General features: G+C 43.0%; 1 protein-coding gene across 2 annotated transcripts in view; it reads left to right on the plus strand.

Annotated features, from left to right (window-relative positions):
* LOC145350865 (uncharacterized) overlaps positions 1-24,619 on the plus strand; it is a 191,342-nt gene that overhangs the window by 107,234 nt on the left and 59,489 nt on the right. The window contains exon 5 of one of the 2 annotated variants that reach the window (XR_013888255.1): positions 11,350-11,500. The exons of the other annotated variant lie outside the window; for it this stretch is intronic. The gene's annotated coding sequence lies outside the window, so the exon portion shown is untranslated. Of the gene's footprint in view, positions 1-11,349; positions 11,501-24,619 lie in introns of those variants that run through there. 2 annotated transcript variants of the gene reach the window in all.

Below are 24,619 nucleotides of genomic sequence, written 5' to 3' on the forward strand. Positions count from 1 at the left end.
TGACTGGATGTGGAAGGAATGCAGAGCTTAGATCTGATCCACTGGTGATGGGATCACTTAGCACTGTCTACCACTTGCTGTTTATGCTGTTTGACAATGCAAGTAGTCCTGTGTTGCAGCTTCACCAGGTTGACACCTCATTTTATGTATGTCTGATGCTGCTTCTGGCATGCCCTCCTGCACTCTCTATTGAACCAAAGTTAATCCCCTGGCTTGATAGTAATGGTTGAATGTGGGATATGCCAGAACATGAGATTTCTGATTGTGCTGGAGTACAGTTCTGCTGCTGTTGATGGCCCACAGTACTTCATGGATGCCCAGTCTTGAGTTACTAAATAGGTTTGAAATCCATAAGACCATAAAACATAGGAGCAGAATTAGGCCACTCAGCCCGTCAAGTCCGCTCTGCCATTCAATCATGGCTGATGTTTTTCTCATTCCCATTCTCCTGCCTTTTTCCCCATAACCCCTGATCCCCTTATTAATCAAGAACTTATCTCTGTCTTAAAGACACAATGACCTGGCCTCCACAGCCTTCTGTGGCAAAGAATTCCACAGATTCACCACTCTCTGGCTGAAGAACTTCCTCCTCATCTCTGTTTTAAGGGATCGTCACTTTAACCTGAGGTTGTACCCTCTGGTTCTAGTTTTTCCTATTAGTAGAAACAACCTCCCCACAGCCACTCTATCCAGGTGTCACAGTATCCTGTAAGTTTCAATAAGATCTCCCCTCGTCTTTCTAAATTCCAACGAGTACAGACCCAGAGTACTCAACAATTCCTCATATGACAAGCTCTTCATTCCAGGGATCATTCTTGTGAACCTTATCTGGAGCCTTTCCAAGGCCAGCACATTCTTCATTAGATATGGGGTCCAAAAGTGTTCATAATACTCCAAATGGGGTCTGACCAGAGCCTTATACAGCCTCAGAGATACATCCCTGCCTTTGTATTCTAGCCCTCTTGACATGAATGCTAACATTGTATTTGCCTTCCTAACTGCTGACTGAACCTGCATGTTAACCTTAAGAGAATCTTAAACAATGACTCCCAAGATCTTTTGTGTTTCTGATTTCCTAGGCATTTTCCCATTTAGAAAATAGTCCATGCCTCCATTCTTCCTTCCAAAGTACATAACCTCATACTTTCCCACATTGTATTCCATCTGCCTATTCTTTGCCTACCCTCCTAACCTGTCCGAGTCCTCTGCAGCCCCCTGGTTGCTCAATACTATCTGTCCCTCTACATATCTTTGTACCATCTGCAAATTTAGCAACAGTGCCTTCATTTCCTTCCTTCAAATCATTAATGTATATTGTGAAAAGTTGTGGTCCCAGCACTGACCCCTGAGGCACACCACTAGTCATCGGCTGCCATCCTGAGAAAGACACCTTTATCCCCACTTTCTGCTTTCTGCCAATCCTCTATTCATGCCATGATCTTACTCTTAACACCAAGGGCACTTAACTTATTTAACAGTCTCCTATGCTGCACTTTGTCAAACGCCTTCTGGAAATCTGAATAAATCATGTCCACTGGCTCTCCTTTATCTAATTTCCTTGTTACCTCTTCAAACAAGATGGAAGTCTGTCCCATTTAGCACAACACCGTGGAGATTATTCTCAGTGTGAAGGAGGATTCTTCTCTACAATGACTGTGCGATGGTCACTCTTATTGATACTGTCAAGGTCAGATGCATCTGCAGCCAGCAGATTGGTAAGGATGAGGTCAAGTATGTTTCTTCCTCTTGTTGGTTCCTTCACCAACTGCTGCAGACCCAGTCTAGCAGTGATACCCCTTAGAACTTGACCAGCTCGATCAGTAGTACTGCCGAGTCACTCTTGGACATTGAGATCCCCCACCCAGAGTTCATTTTGCACCCTTGCCAATCTCAATGCTTCCTCCAAGTGTTTTTCTACATGGAGGAGTACTGATTCATCGGCTAAAGGAGGACAGTAGGTGGTGACCAGTGAGAGGTTTCCTTGCCTGTGTTTAAATTGAAGTCATGAGCCTTTATAGAGTCCGGAGTTGATGTTAAGAGCTCCGAGGGCAACGGCCTCCCGACTGTATACCACTGTGCCACCATGACTGCACGGTCTATCCTGCCGGTGGGACGGGACATATCCAGAGATGGTAATGGTGTTGTCTGGGGCTGTTATTTGTGAGGTAATATAACATGCCAATATATTACCTTCCTCCTGTAATGTGCTTTTATTTCACGCAATAACCTTTGATGTGGCACCTTGTCAAAAGCCTTCTTGAAATCCTAAATACATTACATGCATAACACACGTTATTTCTTCAAAAAACTCCAATAATTTGATTTCCCTTTCACAAAACAATGTTGACTCTGCATGATTACCTTGAATTTATCTCAGTGTTCTGCTATAACGCCTTTAAAAATAACTTCTAACGTTTTTCCTATGATAGATGGTAAGCTAACTATTTTCAAATCTAATGAAACCTTCTCTGAAGGTTTTAGAATTTAGAATTAGAAATTTTGGAAAATTAAAACCAATGCAACAACCTTCTCATTAGCAACTTTTAAGACCCTAGGAAGAAGTCCATCAGGGAACTGGCCAGCCCAAACCTCCAATAATTCGCTCGGTACCACTTCCCTGATTGCAATTTTCCTGAGTTTCTCTATGCCTTCCATTTCCTGATTCACAGCTATTTCTGGGCATTTACTTGTGTCCCTTATAGAAACGTAGAATCCTTAAAGTGCAGAAAGAGACCAGCTGGCCCTTCGCGTCTCCACTGACTGTCCGAAACAGCAGCCCACTCTGACCCTCCTCTCCACCCTAGGCCCGCAGCCCCATGTATTTATTATGGCTAATCCACCTTAACTACACATTCTTGGACTGTGGGAGAAAACCAGAGCACCTGGAGGAAACCTAAGCAGACACGAGGAGAATGTGCAAATTCACATAGTAACCCAAGGCTAGAACCAAACCGGGTCCCCGATGCTATGAGGTAACAATGCTAATCACTGTGCCACCATTGCAAAACACCTGTTCAATTTATTTACCATTTCGTTTTTGATCATTAATCCCTTACTTACTTTTGTCACAAAACGATAGAATGCTATTAAAATTAATTTTTTTTTCATACAAGTGAAGTCAAACTGCCATGTATTTTGTAAACCATCTCTAGGGAACAGCTGAGGGAAAGGAAAGGATAAGGACGAGGATGTTCTTTGCAATTGATGCAATTAATAATCAGAAGAGCCAGAAAACAATTAACAATTAAGATGAGATGTTGAAGAAACAGCAGCAAGAAAGAGAGAGGCAGCCGTCCTCAAGAAACAGCTCAGTTGGAGATGAAGTGCTAAAGGCAAACCAGTTTGTACAAAAGATCGTAGGGTGATTCTCCCCAAAAATTTCTAAGTGTCGATATTGCATGAAAACTGAAGTAAATCGCACTGATTTTATCAGCAGGGGTTTCAAAATGAATCTCCCACACTCTGTGCACTGTAGCAGGCACTAGTGCGAATCATCCTGAAAAGCTGTGGACGGGGCCGATTCCCACTAGAGAAGCTGAAATCAACGCGCTGAGTGGCACCCCGCGCATGCGCACATCTCTGGGGGATCACTGAACAAATCCTTCCAGCATTGAAATCGCTGGCCTCAACTTGCACAGACATTGCTGATCTCATCACTCCTCCCATGGTCTCATTGCTGACCTAAACACCCCACAGACATTGCTAACCGTTCACCCTCTTCTCCCCCTGCCAAAGGAATTGCTGGCCTCCTGACCTCTCCACCCCCCACTGACCTGGACATCGCTGGCCTCCCCAATCCCCACTAACTTGGACATTGCTAACCACCTGGCCTCCCCATCCCTGCTGACCTGGACATTGCTGGCCTCCCCATCCCTCGCTGACCCGGTCAGCAATGTCCCAGAGCTGTGGGTGCTCACAGTGTATGAGCAGCGTGCCCTGGAGCTGGTAGGGAGGACATGCCTTAAATGATCACCAGCAGCCAGGTTGGCGTCCAGCATGCAAGTGAGCATCAACTGAACCTTATTCCTAAGTCTTCTTTGAAGTAAGTTCCATGTTGTGTGGGCTGTTTTCCCTCCCTTCCCCTAATGTGTGTTTTTTTTCACTGTGCTTGATCCTGATGCACCAGGCTTCTGGTGTCGGTGCCCCCTCTTCTGCTCCTGAAGATAGCCCCCTGGACAACTTGGACAATATCTCGGAAGGAGACCCAGAGGAACCTTCCAAGGACGGCACCAGCAAATTGGCACAGGCAGCAACAACGCAACCCAACAACATAGACTCTATCATGACGGTCAGTCATGTTAATATTGAAGCTTCTGGGTCACTTACTGGTGAGCACATCATAGTTGCTGATGCACATCGGCGGAGCCAGGCACATCCAAGGGCTCAGGCACACGGAAGTTTGCCGGAGGCAAGGATTCAACTGGCCCCAAACCAGTTGTCAGGCTTCAGGGTTTGTTCATCCCGAAGCTGGTGGAGATTTATCAGAAAACCTGCAGAGTTGTGAATGGAATGTCAGCAACTATGCTGCGACTATAAAGCTGTTTAGAGGAGTCAGAGTGCTGTCACAGGAGATGATGCCGGCCAAGCATGTTAACCAGGCCTCCCCACTGGTGTCATCAGTCATGACCTCAGTAGATAGCCAGCCTGGCAGCCTGGGCTGGTCTTCAAAGAGCCCAAAGATGTGTGACCGCCTCAGCACATAGCTGTCATGGACACTCCCTGGGTAGCGTGCACAGACCTGCATGATCATCATCCGGTGGTTGCAAATGATTTGGATATTGAGGGAGTGGGAACCCCTTTTGGTTGATGAATGGCTGCCCCTCATCTCGCAGGGACCACAGGGCAATGTGTATCCCATCCACTGCCCTCCTGGAAATGAGGCATCCTGGCAATGACAGCAAAGCCTGCAACGTGGGCTTCTCGCTGAATCTGTCCAACATCAAAGTGTATGTATTGGCCTGCCCAGGTGAACAAAGCATCTGTCACATCGTGAACACATCTGTTTTCTGAAGCCTGTGAGGTCACACATAGGTTGCCACTGAATGCCTGAAATGTTGCTTTCTGGAATCAGATGATCTTCTATGGGGCTGTTTGGAGTCAATGGACTGGTCAGTATTTAAAAACTCTGCGACCGGCCTGAACGAGTACGCCACTACGGTAACTGATTTCATTAGTAAGTGTGTAGAAGACTGTGTGCCAAAGAAGCAAATCCGTGTGTTCCCCAACCGGAAACCATGGATGAACAGGGATATCCGCTGCTTGCTGAAGTCCAGGTCTTAGACAGGTGAAACTGACCTATACAAGCAAGCCAGATACGATCTATGGAGACTCATCAAAGATGCCAAAGGAGAATACCAGATCAAGCTAGAATCCCAGGCTAGCCACACCAACCCCTGCCAACTATGGCAAGGTCTGCAAGACATAACAGGGTACAAGATGAAGACATGTAAAATCGCCGGCTCCAACGCACCCTTCCCTGATGAGCGCAATGCATTCTATGCATGTTTTGAGCATGAGGTCCGCAAGAGCATGCCTTCCACCTTGGAAACCCTGGATGAACATATATCTGGGGTCACCGTTGCAGATGACAGAGCAGCTTTCTTAAAGGTCAACCTATGGAAAGCAACTGGCCCGGGGTACCTGGACATGCATTCAGATCCTACGTGGATCACCTGGTGGAGACATTCATAGACATCCTCAACTTCTCTTTACAACAATCTGAGTTCAAGAAGATGACCATCATCCCAGTACCTAAGAAAAACCAAGCAATGTTTCTTACTGACGATTGGCCAGTTGTTCTGACATCCATCACTATGAAGTGCTTCGAAAGGTTAGTCATGGCATGAAACAATTCCAGCCTCCTGGACTACCAGGATCCATTAAGTTTGCTAATCGCCGCGACAGGTCCACAGCAGATGCCATTTCCTTGGCCCTGCACTCAACCCTGGAACACTTTGATAACAAAGGCACCTATGTCAGACTCCTGTTTATTGACTGCAGCTCAGTCTTCAACACTATTATTCCCACAAACCTCATCTCCAAACTCCGTGGCCTGAGCCTTGGCTCCTCACTCTTGACTGGATCTTGAACTGCCTAACTCACAGACCACATTCAGTAACGATAGGCAACAACACCTCCCCCATGATCATCCTCAACAGTGGCACCTCACAAGGCTGTGTTCTCAGCTCCTCACTATACTCTTTATACACCTATGACTGTGTGGCCACATTCCTCTCCAATCTGATTTTCAAGTTTACTGACTTGATCATGAAAAGGTCATGAATTTAGCCCAGTCCATCACGCAAACCAGCCTCCCATCCATTGATTCTTGTGGGCCGGTCTCAAACACTGATGAGATAGAGTACATGAATGAGAAAATCTGATGAACTGGTGCAGCAACAATAATAAATTAAGGAAAATGGCTGAACTGCAGTGAATCAGTTCCATGATCTTATTGAATGGCGGGGCAGGCTCGAAGGTCTAGATGGCCTACTCCTGCTCCTATTTTTTATGTTCTTAATCTCTCCCGTAATGTCAACAAAACAAAGGAGGTTGTCATCAACCTCAGGAAGCGTAAAGGAGAACATGCTCCTGTCTACAGCAATAGGGACAAAGTAGAAATGGTCAAAGATTCATGTTTTTAGATGTCCAGATCACCAACAACCTGCCCTGGTCCCCTCATGCCGACACTATATTAAGAAAACTCACCAATGCCTCTACTTTGTCAGAATTTAAGGAAATTTGGCATGTCACCTACGTCTCTCACCAACTTTTACAGATGCACCATAGAAAGCATTCTTTCCGGTTATATCACAGCTTGGTATGGTCCTGCCCTGCCCAAGACCGCAAGGAACTACAAAAGGTCATGAATTTAGCCCAATCCATCACACAAACCAGTCTCCCATCTGTTGACTCTGTCTATACTTCTCGCTGCCTCGGCAAAGCAGCCAGTCTAATTAAGGACCCCATGCATCCCGGACATTCTCTCTTCCACCTTCTTCCTTCGGGAAAAAAATACAAAAGTTTGAGGTCACGCACCAACTGACTCGAGAACAGCTTCTTCCCTGCTGCTATCAGACTTTTGAATGGACTTAACTTGCATTAACTTGATCTTTCTCTACACCTTAGCTATGACTGTAACACAACATTCTGCACTCTCGTTTCCTTCTCTATAAATGGTATGTTTAGTATGTATAGCACACAAGAAACAATACTTTTCACTATGTTAATACATGTAACAATAATAAATCAAATCGAATCAAAAAATGACCCTTTTGCGTAGAAGGTCACTGTCAAATTAACCTCCACTGGGACCGGGTGGCTGCCCCTCCCTTCAGGTGCCAGATGTGTGAGCACCTCACACAGGTGCCAAACCGTGTCCTTGGATAGGTGGAGCTGCCGACAGCACATGACCTTTGACTGCCCCTTGAAAGATGTCCTGGTCTGGTACTGTTGAGGCCTCCGCATCCTCCATCTCCTGGCCACCCTTTCAGCAGGCTGCTCTCGTACACCCTCCACCTCCTGAGCTACCACCGCTGCCTCCTCCTCCTCCTCAGCCACCCCCATGATAGCGAGTCTAAATCAATAAGCCCAAGATCCTTTCTGCGCGGTGGGGGTTAGAGAGAGAGAGAGATTGATAGATACATGTTATTTCTTACATCTACCCACCAACTCGCCTCCCAAATCCCTCACTGGGACCAGTGCCCATTTGTGGATGCTGGCAACGCAACACAATCTGTGGTGCCATGCATCACGTGATTAGGTTGCCTGCCACTGGCATCATGAGCACGGCAGGCAGGGAGAACATGCAGGTTGGCGTGTGGACATGGCCATTGCACTCCCTTGAGCCACTGCCATGAGTCTAACTACAACATTCCCTTCCAGGCATATGCTGCTGATTAGGAACACTAGACAGGGTTCCCATTCACTACAGAGTATGTGCAAGTGAGTGTCTATGTTAACCAGAGCACCCCTGCTTGGAGCACCAGCTGCCTGAACTGGTGAGCCCTCAAGCAGCACATGGTGCACTTCCCCACCCTCCTCGCCAAAACCCCAGTACCCAGTCCCGTCCCTCACCGCACCCCTCAGGCAAAAAAATGGAACAGCGCAGTGGCTGCAGACAACAGCATCATCAGTAGTCAGTGAAGGACAACACCCTGCCCCATAGAGACAACATGGAACATGGGACAGAACTTCCAGCTCTCCAGGAAGTGACCCATAGCAAGCAGAAAGTTTCCAGGCCCTCCTTCCAACCGCCTCTGCACTGCTGGGGCTGCAGCCCCGTAGGACTTACCTCCTTATGACTGTTCAATGCTGCCACGCCAACTGTCGAGTTTTATACAGCAGCTGTAAACCCCACCAGCGTGACGTCACACCAAAGAGGGGGCAGGTTGCTAGCAGGGGCAGAGATTCTAGTTGTGCACCTGCTAATAACATGCTAAGATATATAAATGCATGGCAATGTCCATTATGCTGATTTTCAGCGTGGTTCTGTCCTCACCAAAAAACTTAGGCTGGGAGATGTGCGGAAGCCCAGACGCCTAGTGCAAAGCGGTCGCCGCTTGAGTCTCCTGGCCTGCTGTGCTGAAAAATTAACACAGTGAGATGGGAGAATTCCACCTCCACCTCCCCCACATCCCCCATTTTCTTCACTGAACCAATAACCATTCCTATTTCCTGGTGACTTAAGCCATATGGTGTGGTAATTGCTGGCTAGATTTGACCAATCTATCCAACTAATTATGGTTGTTAGTTGGGAAATGGGGTCAGTACACATGTTTTTGGGTTTTCAGTTTTTGAGGGACTAGTGCTTACTATTAATCTGCCAAAGCATAAGATCGATATTTGCAGTATTTTGTTATATTCCTTCCATGTGGAGCAATTTGGATTGAAGGACCTGCCTCTGTGCCATAGATTCTGTGATTAATAAATACTTTGTTTTGTTTGTTTAACAAAAGAGATGCCTGAGTTCTCACTGTTTCCACACACTTTTCTCACTAATATCCAAAAAAAAACAAGAAATAAAACCAGTGTTCAAGTTGGAACATGTTCGCACATAAGAACAAGGTGTAGGAGTAGGCCATCTGGCCCCTCGAGCCTGCTCCACCATTCACTAAGATCTTGGCTGATCTTTTTGTGGACTCAGCTCCACTTAACTGCCCACTCACCATAACCCTTAATTTCTTTACTGTTGAAAAATTTATCCTTGCCTTAAAAACTTTCAATGAGGTAGCCTCAACTGCTTCACTGGGCAGGGAATTACACAGATTCACTACCCTTTGTGTCAAGAAGTTCCTCCTCAAGTCAGTCCTAAATCTGCTTCACCTTATTTTGAGACCATGTCCCTTAATTTTAGTTTAATCCGCCAATGGAAAAACTTCCCTGCTTCTGTCATCTATTCCCTTCATAATCTTATATGTTTCTATAAAATCTCCCCTCATTCTGCTGAATTGCAATGAGTATAGCCCCAGTCTACTCAATCTGTCCTCATAAGCCAACCCTCTCAACTCCGGAATCAACCTAGTGAATCCCCTGCAGTGCCAGTATATCCTTTCTCAACTAAGAGACCAGAACTGTACATAGTATTCCAGGTGTGGCCTCACCTTATACAGCTGCAACATAACCTCGCTGATTTAAAACTCCATCCCTCTAGTGAGGTTTCATAACACTTTCTTTAGGACTTATTTTGTTACTTATTTTTAAAATATCTACAGAAACTTAATATCTTTCTTTATATTTCTAGCCAACTTTTTCCTATACTTTAATTTTTCCTCCTTATTAATCTTTCAGTCAGTTTTTATATATATATATATATATATAAATCTTACGGGCACCTCATCCACCACATTAAACATTAATTCTCTTATTCACAGTGGCAGCAGTATGCAAGGTACACTGCAGCAACTTGCCAAGGCTTCTTCAAAAGCATCTTCCAAACCTACAACCTCTGTCGCTTAGAAGAATAAGCGCAGCTGATGCATGAGGATATCACCATCTGAAAGCTCCCCTCCAAGTCTCTCACTATCTTAACCTGGAAATATATTACCACTCCTTCAGTATCACTGAGGCAAAATCTTGGTGCTCCAACCTAACAGCTCTGTGGGTCTACTTACACCATGTGGGCTGCAGTGGCTCAAGTAAGCAACTCACCACCACTTTCTGACTGGTAATTAAGAAAGGAAATCACTGGCTTTGATAGTGGTGCTCTTATCCCACGAATGAATATAAAAAACACTTTTGTGGATGATTGTAACATGCGAGCAGATACAACAGAAGGATTATTCTCCCAATTCCTTTGTTTCCATCACACCTGTTCTGATAATACAATCCTATAATCCTTCACAACAGTGTTTCCAAGATGTTTTCCTTTTTCCTCATCTTTCTCTCTTTCCAACCCCTCCCCCAACACTTTCGCATTTTACAGGGACCGTTCCCTCCATGAGTCCTTGGTCCAATCTTCAATCACCACAACACTTTATCGTCTTCCTACGGCACCTTCCTGTGTAAGCGCAAGAGGTCTATCACCTGTCCTTTTCCCTCCTCTCTGCTCAGTGTCCAAGGCCTGAAGCACTACTTCCAGGTGAAGCAGCAATTTACTTGCCTTCCCTTCAATTTACTCTGCTGTATTTGCTGCTCACAAGACAGCCTGCTCTACATTGGGGAGACCAAAAGCAAATTGGGTGAATGTTTTGCAGGGCACTTTCATTCAATCTGCAAGTCTGCCCCTGAGTTTCCAGTTCCTTAACATTTTAATTAATCACTTTGTTTTTTGCTCAAGATTTCTGTCCTTATCTTGCTAGAGTATTCCAGTGGAATCTCAATGCAAGCCTGAGGAACAGCACTTCATCTTCTGATTACATGCTTTACAGTCTTGTGGATTCAACATTAAGTTCAACAATTTCAGACTATGAACTCTGTCCCCATTTGATTTCTGTTTTTCTTTGCCATGTGCTCATCTAAAACTTGTTTCCCACGTTTTTGCTTTTTATTATTCTGCCATTCACGCTCAGTCTAGGCAAATGCTTTATTTCTTTACCACAACCATTTCCACTCCCTTTGCCTGTTTGTTCCATGGCATCTTTGTTATTTAATCCCTTCTGCCCTCTAACCTATCCCAGACCTTCCCTTGTGCTCTTCCTCTCTCTTTCAACAGCATGTAACACATCACTTCCTTTCAGTTCCGAAGAAGTCATATTCAACAGGAAACATTAACTCTGTTTTTCTCTCTATTGATGCTGCCACCATACCTGCATAGTGTTTCCAGCGTTGACTGTTTTTATTCCAGATTTCTAGCATCTGCAGTCGTTTGCTTTTATTCTGTACTGAGAGAAGGCTCTGCATCCCCAACAGAGGGGAAAATCAGAAAGGATGCCCTCCTTGGTCATCATTGTGCATCCTGTTCCATAATAACAATGATTTGTGTAAGGAAGAAATACCCACTGCCTTCAGAGTGATCATACAAAACCCAAAAGGACACTTGAACAGGAGAGATTTAAGAAAAATCTGGGAGACCATGCACATCAATTGGAAGGTAAATAGCTCAATCAAATAAAAAGGAAACCAGGACTCTGAAGATAAAAGACTGTCATGTATGTCAGAATAGAAAGGGAAATTGCTGGGCACAGAGCCATTTACAGGAATGATGATATTTTCTTTTGTTTGAAACATGAATTGTTGCAAGATTAAAAGCAAATTACCACGGATGCTGGAATCCGGAACCAAAAGAGAAAATGCTGGAAAATCTCAACACATCTGACAACATCTGTAAGGAGAGAAAAGAGCTGACGTTTTGAGTCCAGATAACCTTTTGTCAAAGCTAAAAGGAATAGAAAGCGGGAGATATTTATACAGTTGGGTGAGGGAATGAAAGATGAGTCATAGCCACAAAAACAATGGGAAAGGTTGCTAATGGCAGTCCATGATGTGGCGATGCTGGGGTGGGCACAGTAAAAAGTCTCACAACATCAGGTTAAAGTCCAACAGGTTTATTTGGAATCACAAAATTTCGAAGTGCTGCTCCTTCCTCAGGTGAGTCACTCCAAAAGCTCACAATTCCAAATAAAGCTGTTGGACTTTAACCTGGTATGTGAGACTACTTACTGTGCCTACCCCAATCCAACACTGGCAACTCCACATTTTAGCTTTGGCAAAGGGTCATCTGGACTTGAAACATCAGCTCTTTTCTCTTCTTACAGATTCTGCCAGACCTGCTGAGATTTTCCATCATTTTTTCTTTTAGTTGCTGCAAGAATACTTGCATTGACGGAAAATAATTCACACAGAGATAATGGATACCGAAAGTTCTGGATAAACTCAGCTAGTCAAGCAGCATCTGTAGAAGAGAAATATAGTTAACTTTTTGAGTTCATATGACCTGGAATTAACTGTCTTTCTGTCTCCACTGATACTGTTAGACCTGCATTTCCTGTTTTTATTCCATTTACATTTTATTATTTCATGAATTTCCTGTTGTAAATGTAAATTGACTTCATGATAGTAATTGAATTCACAATTTTTTTGGTTAAGTAATGCTAAATATTACTGAAATTAAAGTATCATAGAATGGTTACAGCATAGAAGGGGGCCATTCAGCCCATTGTGTCCGTGGCGGCTCTCTATAAGAACAACTCACTGACTGTCACTTCCCTACCTTTTCACTGTAGCTCTGAAAGTTCTTCTCTCAAAAATGGTCCAATTCTCTTCTGAAAGCCATGATTGAATCTGCCTTCACCACATAGTCAGGCAGTGCATTTTAGATCTTCACCACACATTGTGTAAAAGGGATTTCCTCTTATTGCCATTACTTTTTATGTCATTCACCTTAAATTAGTTCTTCTGATTCTTGGTACCTTCACCTATGGGAACAGTTTCTCACTATCTATCCAAACCCCTCATAGTTTAGAATGATTGGGTTTGATTTGATTTATTATTGTCACATGTATTGGCATACAGCAAAAAGTATTGTTGCTTGTGCACTATACAGACAAAGCGTTCATGGATAAGGAAAGGAGAAAGTGCAGAATGTAGTGTTACAGTCATAGCTAGGATGTAGACAAAGATCAACTTAATGTGAGGTAGGTCCATTCAAAAATCTGATGGCAGCAAGAAAGGAGCTGCCCTTGAGTCGGTACGTGTACTCAGACTTTCGTATCTTTTTCCTGACGGAAGAAGGTGGAAGAGAGTATGTCTGGGGTGTGTGGGATCCTTGATTATGCTAGCTGCTTTTCCGAGGCAGCGGGAAGTGTAGACAGTGTCAATGGGTAGGAGGCTAGTTTGAGTGATGGACTGACTTTGTTCATGGCCCTTTGTAGTTTCTTGTATCTTGGATAGAGCAGGAGCCATACCAAGCTGTGATATAACCAGAAAGAATGCTTTCTATGATGCATCTATAAAAGTTGGTAAGAGTCGTAGTAGACATGAGGAAGTAGAGGCATTGGTGGGCTTTCTTAACTATAGCATATATATTAGATCTCCCCTCAACCTTTCTTTCTCTAAATGTCTCCTGGGTGACAGTTCCAGCCTCTCCAATCTAGCAACATAACTGAAGTTTGCCATTTCTGGAACCATTCTTGTGAATATTTTCTCCAATGCTGTCACATCTTTCCCAAAATATTATGCAAAAAACCAATCTGTTTTTGCACAGATGTCATAGCTTTCTTTTTCAGGGTCTTACATGCTTTATTAATTGACCTCTCAACCTGCTCTGCCACCTTTGATGATTTGTACACAGATAACCCCTGGTTCCTCTGCTTCTGCCCTCCTCTAACAATTGTACTCTTTATATTATATTGCCTCTCCTTGCTGTTTCAACAAAAGGAATCACTTCACCTCACTGCATTAACCTTCATCTGTCACTTGTCTGCCCATTCCACCAACTTTCTATGTCCTTCTAAAGTTCTACAATATCCTCATCACAGTTCACGATACTTCCAAATTATATGTCATCATGCAAATTTTGAAATTGTGTCTTGTGAATAAAGTTTAGGCCATTAATGTATATCAAGAAGAGAACTCCAATACAAACCTTCTTCCAGTCTTAAAAACAACTGTTCACCACTGTTGTCCTTTTCATGCCAATTTTGATCCATGTTGCGATGAAAAAGATCATGATCAGTGCAAAATTAACCATGAAAACAAAGCTGAGAATCTGAGAGTGTCACATCGCCCAAATTTGACTTATTGAAGCGAGTGTTCAACAATCAGTAGAGCAATGCAGTGAAGAACTGAGGTTGCAGAGTTGTGGTTTTTCAGATAAATAAAATAGGTATCTTAGACAAGTCACACTGCCAATGAAGAGATACTAGCAAAATCTGAGACCGAGATGGACTAAGATCAGGAAAAGACGCTTGGGATTTCCTGGGTACAGAATAATAACTTACAATTTAGAAAGTCTGATACTGATGGGAAAGAGATTGAGGAAGACAAAGGATGACTTTTCTAAAGAGTATCGCAAATTGAATGAAAGTACTGCCAACAAAAATGACCCATACCTCTAAAGCAAGATTAACATGCAAACCCATGGTTGTCAATGCTGCTTAGAGCATGATACCTGTAGTAAGTTCCAACCGCACAAAGCTGTGTGGAGTACTTTATCAAATGCCTTTTGGAAGTCTTTATACTACATCAACCACATTACCCTCATCTACCATTTCTGTTACCTCACAAAGAAAGCAAGTTAGTTAAACATAATTTGCCTTTAAAACAAATCCATGCTGGTTTTCCTTAATTAGTCCATATTTGCCCAAGTGACTTAATTTTGTCCCAAATTATCAGGTGAACTCTTCTGCCTCTTAAGTGGCATGTTTGCAGGCAGGAAGGGTAGGAGAATGACAGGTGAGCCAATTTTCTGCCTCCAACCCGATTAAGTCCGAGGTGGTAAGGCTCATGGACAACCTCCATGCCCCACTACCAATTGAGGTCCATAAGTGGCCAATTAATGACCACTTTCCTTGATAACCTATCTGCAGCTGGCCTGTCACTATGTGGCATGCCTGACAAGTTAACCTGTGCAGGCTACTTGTCATCTCCCAGGTAGAGGGTCCCCCCTTCAATGATACTCAGTACCTGATCAAGGAACATGGAAAGCAGGGTTCACTGAGAACCAGCTCTTTGCCTGTGCTGCCACACCCCTTGACCCCAGCACCTTGCGAAATTCCTATGCCATCACTTATAAGTGGCTGGCACGCTTCTCAAACTGGGCCATTGATAGCTGTCATTTTGGAAAGGCCACCACCTCCCCATTGCCACTGCTGAGCAAAAGAACTGCTGGTCTCTGGTTGGCAGCACTTAGTAGACGGGAGCTCTGCCTCTGGGATCCTTATTCCAGAGAAAGGCCTGCCGTTAACTCATTGCAAGGCTTGTGTTTGGCAGATATTCCCAGAGGAGGAAATGCAGGCCTCACGCTGACTTTCTAGCCGGCAGATGAGGCTCCTATTGCCTCATAAGAACATAAGAGGTTCTGCCTGTTATTCCTAAAGCTTTCCCACCACTGAGATTAAACTGATTGGCTTGTAATTTCAAAGTTTATCTTTCCATCTTTCTCTGAGCAAAGCTGCAACATGTGAATTTTCCAGATATCTAGCACCACCTGTATCTGAGGAGAATTAGAAAATTATGGCCAGTACCTCTACAGTTTCCACTATTACTTCAGTCAGTAACTTGCCCTGGCAACTTATTGATTTTAAGTACAACCAGCCTACCTATCTACCTAATACTTCCTCATTATCAATTTTAAACCTGTCAAGTGTCTCAACAACCTTATTCACCATGACTAAGACAGCATCTTCAACCTTGGTAAAGATAAATGCAATGTATTAATTTAGTGCCTCAACATCATACTTCCATATATAAATCCCCTTTTAGGCTCATAGTTGGTCACATTCCTCCTTTTACCAACCTTTTGTGATTTATATGCCAATAGAATATGTTTGGATTACCTTTTATAGTGGCAGCAATCCCTTCTCTTTATACTCTGTCTTTACGTTATTAATTAGTTCAAAAAAATTCTATAGAATAGTATCGTAGAATCCCTACAGTACTGAAGGAAGACATTTGGCTCATCGAGCCTGCACAGACAACAGTCCTACCCAGGCCCTATCCCAGCACCCCATGTCTCTATTCTGCTAGTCCCTGACACTAAGGGGCAATTTAGCACAGCCAATCAACCTAACCCGCACATCTTTGAACTGTGGGAGGAAACCCAAGCGATCCCATGCAGACACGGGGAGGACGTGCAAACTCTGCATAGACCAAGGTGAGAATTGAAACTGGAACCCTGGTGCTTTGAGGCAGCAGTGTTAACCACTGTGCCATCGTGCCGCCCTCTAGTACTATCTAATAATAGTAATAATTCACTATACTTCCTATTTTGAGTCTGATTCTCAGGTCTCCACCTGAGACCTGTCACATGTTTCTTTTTCTGCTTTGTTTTACTATTTCTTTCATCATCCGAGGAGCTATAGATTTGTTTGCCCTACCTTTCAAGGTTGTGGGAATGCACCTTGATTGGACCCAAACTATCTCTTTTTTAAAGGCAGCTTAATCTTCAGTTATTGTTTTGCTTGCCAACCTTTGATTCCAGTTTACCTGAATCAGATCTATTCTGACCCAATTAAGGCTTTGCCTTTCCGATTAATTATTCCTACTCTAGATTGCTCCTTGTCATTTCCATAGCCAATGTAAACATTATGATACAATGAACATAGCCCCTAAATACTCCACTATGGCACTTGATAGACTTGGCCCACTTCATTCCCAAGAACCAGGTCCAATTATGCATCATTTCTCGTTGGACATTGAAAATTCTCCTGAACACACTCTAGAAATTCTTGCCCACCTCTGACTTTTACACTATTACTATCCCAAACTTTACTAAGGTTTTTCAAGCCCCCATTGTAACTACTCTTTAGTTCTTACACCTATATGCAATTTCCTTGCAAATTTCTCTGTATCTTTGTCGCTAATTGGTGGCCTACAGAATACATTGAGTTGTTTCTTGGTTCTAACCAAATAGATTCTGTCCTTGACCCTCTGGAACATTTTTTCCAGTGCTGTAATTTCCTTAATCAATAATACCACCTTTCTTTCTTTTCTTCTCTCTTCCCTGAACACCTTTCATCCAGGAATATTTAGTACCCAGTCCTACCCTTCTTTAAGCCTGGTCTCCATTAGCAATGCAACATCTCTTTCCACTTGGCTATATCTGTGCCTGCAGTTAACCAATCTTATTTACCACACTTTGCATATTTGCATACATCCACTTTGTTCTTTGTAATCAAATTTAAGCTTTATTACTTTCCCTCTCACTTAGAACCCATCTAATACCTTAGTATTTCCTTCACTAGTACTATCTATTTCTTTCAATTCTCTCTGCACCTTGGTGTCCCTCTCTAATATTATCTCCTGATTCCAACATCCCAGCCAAGTTAATGTAAACTCTCCCCAATGGTAGTAGCAAATTGCTGCACAAAGAAATTTGTCCTGGTTCTTTTCAGTGGCAAGCCACCTGGCCTGAACAGATCCCATCTTCTCCAGAAGAGGTCCAATGTCCCAGGAAACTAAAGCCCTCCATGCTGCACCATCTGTCCAGCTATACATTCTTCTGCTCTGTTCTATTTCTGTACTCACTTGGTCTTAGCAATCTGGAGATTACTATGAGGTCCTGTTTGCTAGTTTCCTTCCAATCTCCCAGAATTATGACTGCAGGACCCCAATCACCTTTCCACCTATGATGTCATCGCTAATGTAAACCACAACCGCTAACTGTTGAACATCCTCTCCAACTCACCTCACCTCTCTGTACCACACCGGCTCTGGCTGCATTCTGCAGAGGAAGCCTCATTTTCAATAGTATTCACAACCAAATACTGGTTGAAGAGTGAGATGCACCCTGGAGACTCTTGCACTATCTTCCTGGCCTTTCTTGACTGCCAGGTGGTCACCCTTAAGCTGCAGGATGAATGGACCTATCTCGCACTAAGTTGATTTTTCTCTACACCCTACCTATGACTGTAAAGCTACATTCTGTACTCTCTCCTTCTCTATGTATGGTATGCTTTGTCTGTATAGTGTACAAGAAACAATACGTATCACTGTATACCAATACATGTGACAATAAATCAAAATTTTTAAAACATCAAATCTATAAGTATGCTATCCACAAAGGTCTCAATGTTGCAGATGTGCCATTGTGACACCAGCTACTTCTCAAGCTCTGGTACCCAGGTCTCAAGCTGTTGCAGTTGGTGACACTTTCTGCATACATGGTTATCCAGGACACGAGAAGCAACCTGGAGTTCTCACATGGACTATGACATGTATTCAACAGATCCAAGCTCCCTGCCATGGCTTTATTTATTAGATAATAAAATTTACTAAATACTTTAAGAGTCAACAGCTCCCCACCAATCAGCTCCTTCCCTGGATGTTAAACGTTAAGAATTTTTTAATGGGGCGGCACAGTGGTTAGCACTGCTACCTCATAGCGCCAGCAACCCAGGTTCGATTTCTGACGGGTCGCTGTGTGGAGTTTGCACGTTCTCCCCGTGTCTGCTTGGGTTACCTCCGGGTGCTCCAGTTTCCTCCCACAGTCCAAAGATGTGCGGGTTAGGTGGATTGGCCATGCTAAGTTGCTCCTTAGTGTCAGGGGACTAGCTAGGGTAAATATGTAGGGTTATGGGGATAGGGCCTGGGTGGGATTGTGGACAGTGCAGACTCGATGGGCCAAATGGCTTCCTTTTGCACTGTAGGATTCAATGCTTCTATGAAAGTTTATTTGTTCTCGGAATGTGACTATGCCCGCACTTATTGCCCTTGAGAAGATGGCGTTGTGCTGCCTTCTTTAACCATTGCAGTTCATGCAGGTAGACCCATAGTACTACTAAGAAAGGAATTCCAGAATTTTGAATCAGCAACAGTGAAGGAACACTGATAAGTTTCCAAGCCAGGGTGGCGTGTGGTTTGGAGAAGAACTTGCAGGTGGTCATGTTCCCATGTATCTATACCCTTTTTCTTCCAGGTGGTAGAGGTTGTGAGTTTGGCGATGCTACCAAAGGAGGCTTTATCTTGGAGAGCTGCTGCAGTGCATCCTGTAGATTGTACACACTCCTGCCATTGTCATTGAATGGTGGAGGAAGTCAACGTTTTAAATTGTCTGCATGATCAGCTTGTTAATTCAGTTTGCTTGACGACATTTTAACTTTCCTTTCAGAATGAATTTCAGAGAGCAAAAACTGAAATCCCTGTGAAGCTGTGGGTCAATTGAGTCAACTTGTGTGACTAACTATGCTCTTTCGTTAGCATAGTGTAATGCATTGCACTCATGTCACTTTGTTTCTTTTAGATGTTACGTTAGTAAGATTATTATCTGCAACCTGAGGTATTGGCATGGCTCCAAGTCCACATATACTTATTCGATGAGGGCATTGAAAGGTCAAATTAAGCCAACAGCGTCAATATGTTTCTTCATGCATTATAGTCACAAGTGGCCTGTCCAAGAAGTAGCCATGTGGAGAATCCATTAAATATGTTGATATTCTCAGTGTTTTTCTCAGCTGTGACTGGCCCTTGTGAAGTGGTCCCAGGAAATTGTTTGTTCCTGACACAATTCTTAGCATTGTTTCCTTTCTCCTCAAATTAATAATCAATCTTCCATTAAGGGTCACATCACAAAATATTGTGTGAAACAATTCTTCATGATATGAAACATTGAGTTGAGAATAAATTAATTTTCTTTATCTGCAAACACAGTAAATCACCGATACTGTGGAAAATTATCAGAACTTGTCTGGAAACAGTTATTTCCTTGCACAGGAAGCACAATATTTTGACTACCTTAATTCCAGCTGAATTGAATTTCAATGTCGATTTTAATCCTACCCACTGGAGAAATCCCGAAGGTGGAAAGTTAAAATAATTAGGTTATTAACCTGCTCAGAACTCAATCTTTTGCTGCATTTAGGAATTTAACCTATAGGCTACTGCAGGCTGAAAGCAGATAGGACCAAATTAATTTGTGAACTGTTACTTTCCCACAGCTTCCCTGCCAGGTCAGACTGAAACTGATCTGCAGACGGGAGAGACTGATCAAGGTATAAGGCTTTGCTGTGTCAAGTTAAGAAGATCGGAAGTGCCCCTCTAGGCCCCACAATGGAATTCACAGCCACACCTTCCCCAGATTCCCCTGCTTCCTATTCACAGGCTGCCAATCACAACATGTTCTTTCTTTATTCTTGCTCATTCTGTAAGGGATAATGACTGCTGGTATTTAGTTGAATCTCAGGAGTTAAAAAAACTGTACCTGGATCTTGCGCCAGTGAATCCATTTTGCACTCATCCATCCAACCAAAGCCAACTTTAAGTTAAAATTGACCCCATTGCTGAGAAATTTATTAACTCTTCATCTTGGCAAATCTTCTGAGGTTGCCGAGCTGTTTAGAGTGATTTTCCAGACCCCTGTGTAGTGTTGACATTTTTATTTTGTTAAATTATAGCCTGGGCTCTGTAAAGCTCAATAAAGTGCCCAGGAACGATGGACATTGTGCTTGTTATTCCAATGATTGCCCAAATCTAATTAAAAAGTAACTTATTAAAATTCAGTCTGGGACTCTGCCCTTGGCAATAATCTATGTATTTTTATTCACCATTGCCTTGAACGTACATGATTGGATACTTTACAAGTTGCCATTACTCTCCATCTGAACTTGTTCATAGATATTTGGCTTGCTCCCAAGTTGTTTTATCTGTGTTGTAATTTTGGAATGTCAAAGTTCTTTTTGCAAGGGCGGGTATATTTTTCCTCAGGTACATTTCATGCTAAATTGTCCTTGAGATGGCCAAAATGGGATCTTGAGCTGCATTTATTGTAAGATGTCCTGTTGTTAATGGAGTTTAAATACACACAAGGAACATTTGCTAAAGCTATGGTAACCACTTAAATTTGCTCCTAATGCTCATTTTAAAAAGCTGCATGTTATTTTGCTGGCTAGTGCTGCAAATAATGACTAAAATGAACTAGCTGAACTTAAGTCATTGGTAAGGATTATGAGTGCTACTGAAAACCATACTCAGCATTCACTGTTCACTTGCTGCTACAGATTGACTGCACTAGATTTATAGAGAACTTTTGATATTTATTGGAGGACTTTCTGTACACTTTGCCAACATTTGTTCCAGAAATTTTCTGAAGTCTTCACCAAAAAACAAGAGTGCTTTATAACTATACTTTGTCACAATGCTAACTATAACTTATAGGAGTCACCAGGGGAAAGCGATTAGTTGGTCATAGGGATCTCGCCAGGGCTCACTCTTACTCTGGAAGTGGTGAAAAGAGGTGATAAGGCCAGCTAAAGCAGCACCAGCTGCTGGAGGAGTGAGCGACAGGAGGCTGAAGAGGGTGAAGATTGCTGTACAATCTGGATAATTATGAGAGACCAGCAATTCTGTCAGAGAGTCATCTGGAGCTTCAAGAGGAAGAGAAGAATACCGAAAGAGAACAAGGAACCACATAAACAATTCTTATGCAGTGGGTACAATGTACTTGCTACCTGTGAATATAAGGATACAGACTCTTGGAAGAACAGCCAGTAAATGGATCATGACACCTTAAAATATGAAAGTATCAAAGAAGAGGAGAGGTGAGGTGGAAGAGGAACAAAGGAATGTGTTTGTTTTAGGGGCTCGGTAATTATGGAATAGACATATTCTTTATAAACAGGATGGCAAGCCCCTCATGGTTTGTTGCCTAACTGGTGTCGGATGAGGGATTAAAAGATTATTGGAGATGGAGGGGGAGAATCTACTCGTTGTAATCCATGTTGGGATGAAAAGTAAAAAGTAGGTCATTTGGAGAGTTCCAGGAAGTAGGAATTAATTTAAAGGACAGGAACTCAAGGGTTATAATCCTTAACTTATTAGCTGAGTCATAAGCAAATTGATATTGTGATGAACATAATAGAGAGTTGAACTCACAGCTGAACGAGAGGCGTAGGAAAGAGTGATTCCATTTCATGGGACATTGACATCAGTACTGGGACAGAAAGGAATTGTACAGTTGGGACCCTAAACCAGCTTCCTGACGGAAATGATAGATAGTGTGGACACAAGGACTTTAAACTATGTGAAAAAAAACATAGATAATAACTTGAATCCAAGCAAATGGAAAAGAGTAGAGTAATAGTAAAAAAAGTTGTGCTTTATGTGGTATCGAAACGGGAAACTGAAATATCTAAACTATAAACGAACAAAGGAAAATAGGCAATGTGTGAATAAAACATTAGGGCAGAGGACGGGTTAAAATGTGGTAGTACGGTATAAAAATAATCAAAATGAATATAAAGGAACCTTAGCCTTGATATCTAAAGGTCTAGAATGTAAATATATTTCACTTCAGGTATACAAAACCTTGGTTAGACCACTAGATTACTGTGTACAGTTCAGGGAATCACAGCTTGGAAAGGATAGATTGGCTGTGGAAGAAATAAAAGCATAGATTCACCAGAATGTTACCAGAGATGCAAAAGTTAAATTATGATGATAAGAGATCACATTCTGCAGCATACAGAGGGTTATGGGGTGATTTTTTTGAAGTTTTTAAGATTTTGCCAAGGAATTTATATGGTAGATAGAAATAAACTTTTTCTGCTGGTAGGGGAATCCAACAGAAAGGCTCATATTTTTAAAATCAGAGCCAGACCATTAGGAGAGAAGTTAGGCATTATTCCTTCCTGCAAAGGATGGTAAAAATGTAGAATTCTCTCCCACAGAAAAACAATAGATGCTCACTAAATTGCTAGCTAAATGCATTTTGGAAGGTCTAATACAGATGGGAAATATACCGTAAATGTCAGAACCCTTAAAAGTATTGATAGGGGGATCTAGGTGTACAGGTACATAGGTCACTGAAAGTGGCAACGCAGGTGGAAAAGGTAGTCAGGAAGGCATGCTTACCTTCATCGGCTGGGATGTTGAGTTTAAAAATTGGCAATCATGTTGTAGCTTTATAGAATCTTAGGCCACACTTGGAATATAATGTTCAATTCAAGTTGCCACACTATCAGAAGGATGTGGAGGGTGCAGAAAAGATTTACCAGGATGTTGCCTGGTATGAGGTGAGGTTGGAGAAAACTTGGTTTGTTCTCACCGGAACAATGAAGGTAATGGGACAACCTGAAAGAAGTCTACAAGATTATGAAGGGCGTGGACAGAGTGGATAGTCAGAAGCTTTTCCGCAGGGTGGAAGAGTCAATTACCAGGGGGGACATAGGTTTAAGGTGCGAGGAGCAAGGTTTAAAGAAGATATAAAAGATTTTATACACAAGGTGGTGAGTGCCTGGAACTCGCTGCCGGAGAGATAGTAGAAGCAGATATGATAGTGACTTTTAAGGGGTGTCTTGACAAATTCATGAATAGGATGGGAATAGAGGGATGTGGTCCCTGGAAGGATCAGGAGTTTTAGTTCAGACAGGCAGCATGGTCGATGCAGACTTGGAGGGCCAATGGGCCTGTTCCTATGCTGTAATTTTCTTTGTTCTAAATTAATAATTTTAGATCTGAGATCATAGAGTTTTGGGTGTTGAGAGATAAAACACCTGTGGCTAATTAGAATCAGCCATGTTCTTATTGAATGATGGAATAGACTAAAAGGGCCAAATATCATAGTCCTATTCCTATGTTCCAATGTTTAGCCAATTATGGAAAATATCCAAAATCACCTACAATTGCACACAGCCAAAATAAACTAATTGACCAACTAATCTGCAAATGTTTCATTTTAAGTAAGGTTGTGGAGGGTTCTTCATGCTGTCCAATATAATCCTAGAGATCACAGAATACCTACAGTGCCATTTGGCCCATCGAGTCTGCACCAATTACAATCCCACCAAGGCTCTATCCCTAGAACACCGTGCAAGTACCCTAACTAGTGTTTCTGACACTAATAAGAACATAAGAAATAGGAGCAGGAGTAGGCCATCTAGCCCCTCGAGCCTGCCCCGCCATTCAATAAGATCGTGGCTGATCTGTCGTGGCTCAGTTTCACATTCTCGCCCTCTCCCCATAACCCTTAATCCCCTTGCCTATCAAAAACCTATCAACCTGCGTCTTAAAAATATTGAGCGAGGCAGCCTCCACCACTTCAACAGGCAGAGAATTCCAGAGATTCACCACCCTTTGAGTGAAGAAGTTCCTCCTCAACTCCGTTCTAAACCGCCCCCCCTTTATCCTGAGGCTGTGCCCTCTGGTCCTACTGTCCTTTCTGAGTGGGAAGAGCCTCTCCACCTCTATCCTATCCATCCCATTCAACATCTTATACGTCTCAATGAGATCTCCCCTCATTCTTCTAAACTCTAACGAGTACAAGCCTAGTTTATTCAGCCTCTCCTCATAGTTCAACCCCCTCAACTCTGGAATCAGCCTAGTAAACCTCCTCTGCACTCCCTTCAAGGCCAAAATATCCTTGCGTAAGTGCGGCAACCAAAACTGGACACAGTACTCCAGCTGCGGCCTCACCAGTGCCCTATACAGCTGCAGCAAGACCTCCCTACTTTTATATTCAATCCCCTTTGCTATGAAGGCCAGCATCCCATTTGCCTTCCTGACCACCTGCTGCACCTGCAGGCTGGGT

Source organism: Carcharhinus amblyrhynchos, chromosome 12, assembly GCF_965287045.1.
Source record: "Carcharhinus amblyrhynchos chromosome 12, sCarAmb.v2.hapA, whole genome shotgun sequence".
NCBI lineage: Eukaryota > Metazoa > Chordata > Chondrichthyes > Carcharhiniformes > Carcharhinidae > Carcharhinus > Carcharhinus amblyrhynchos.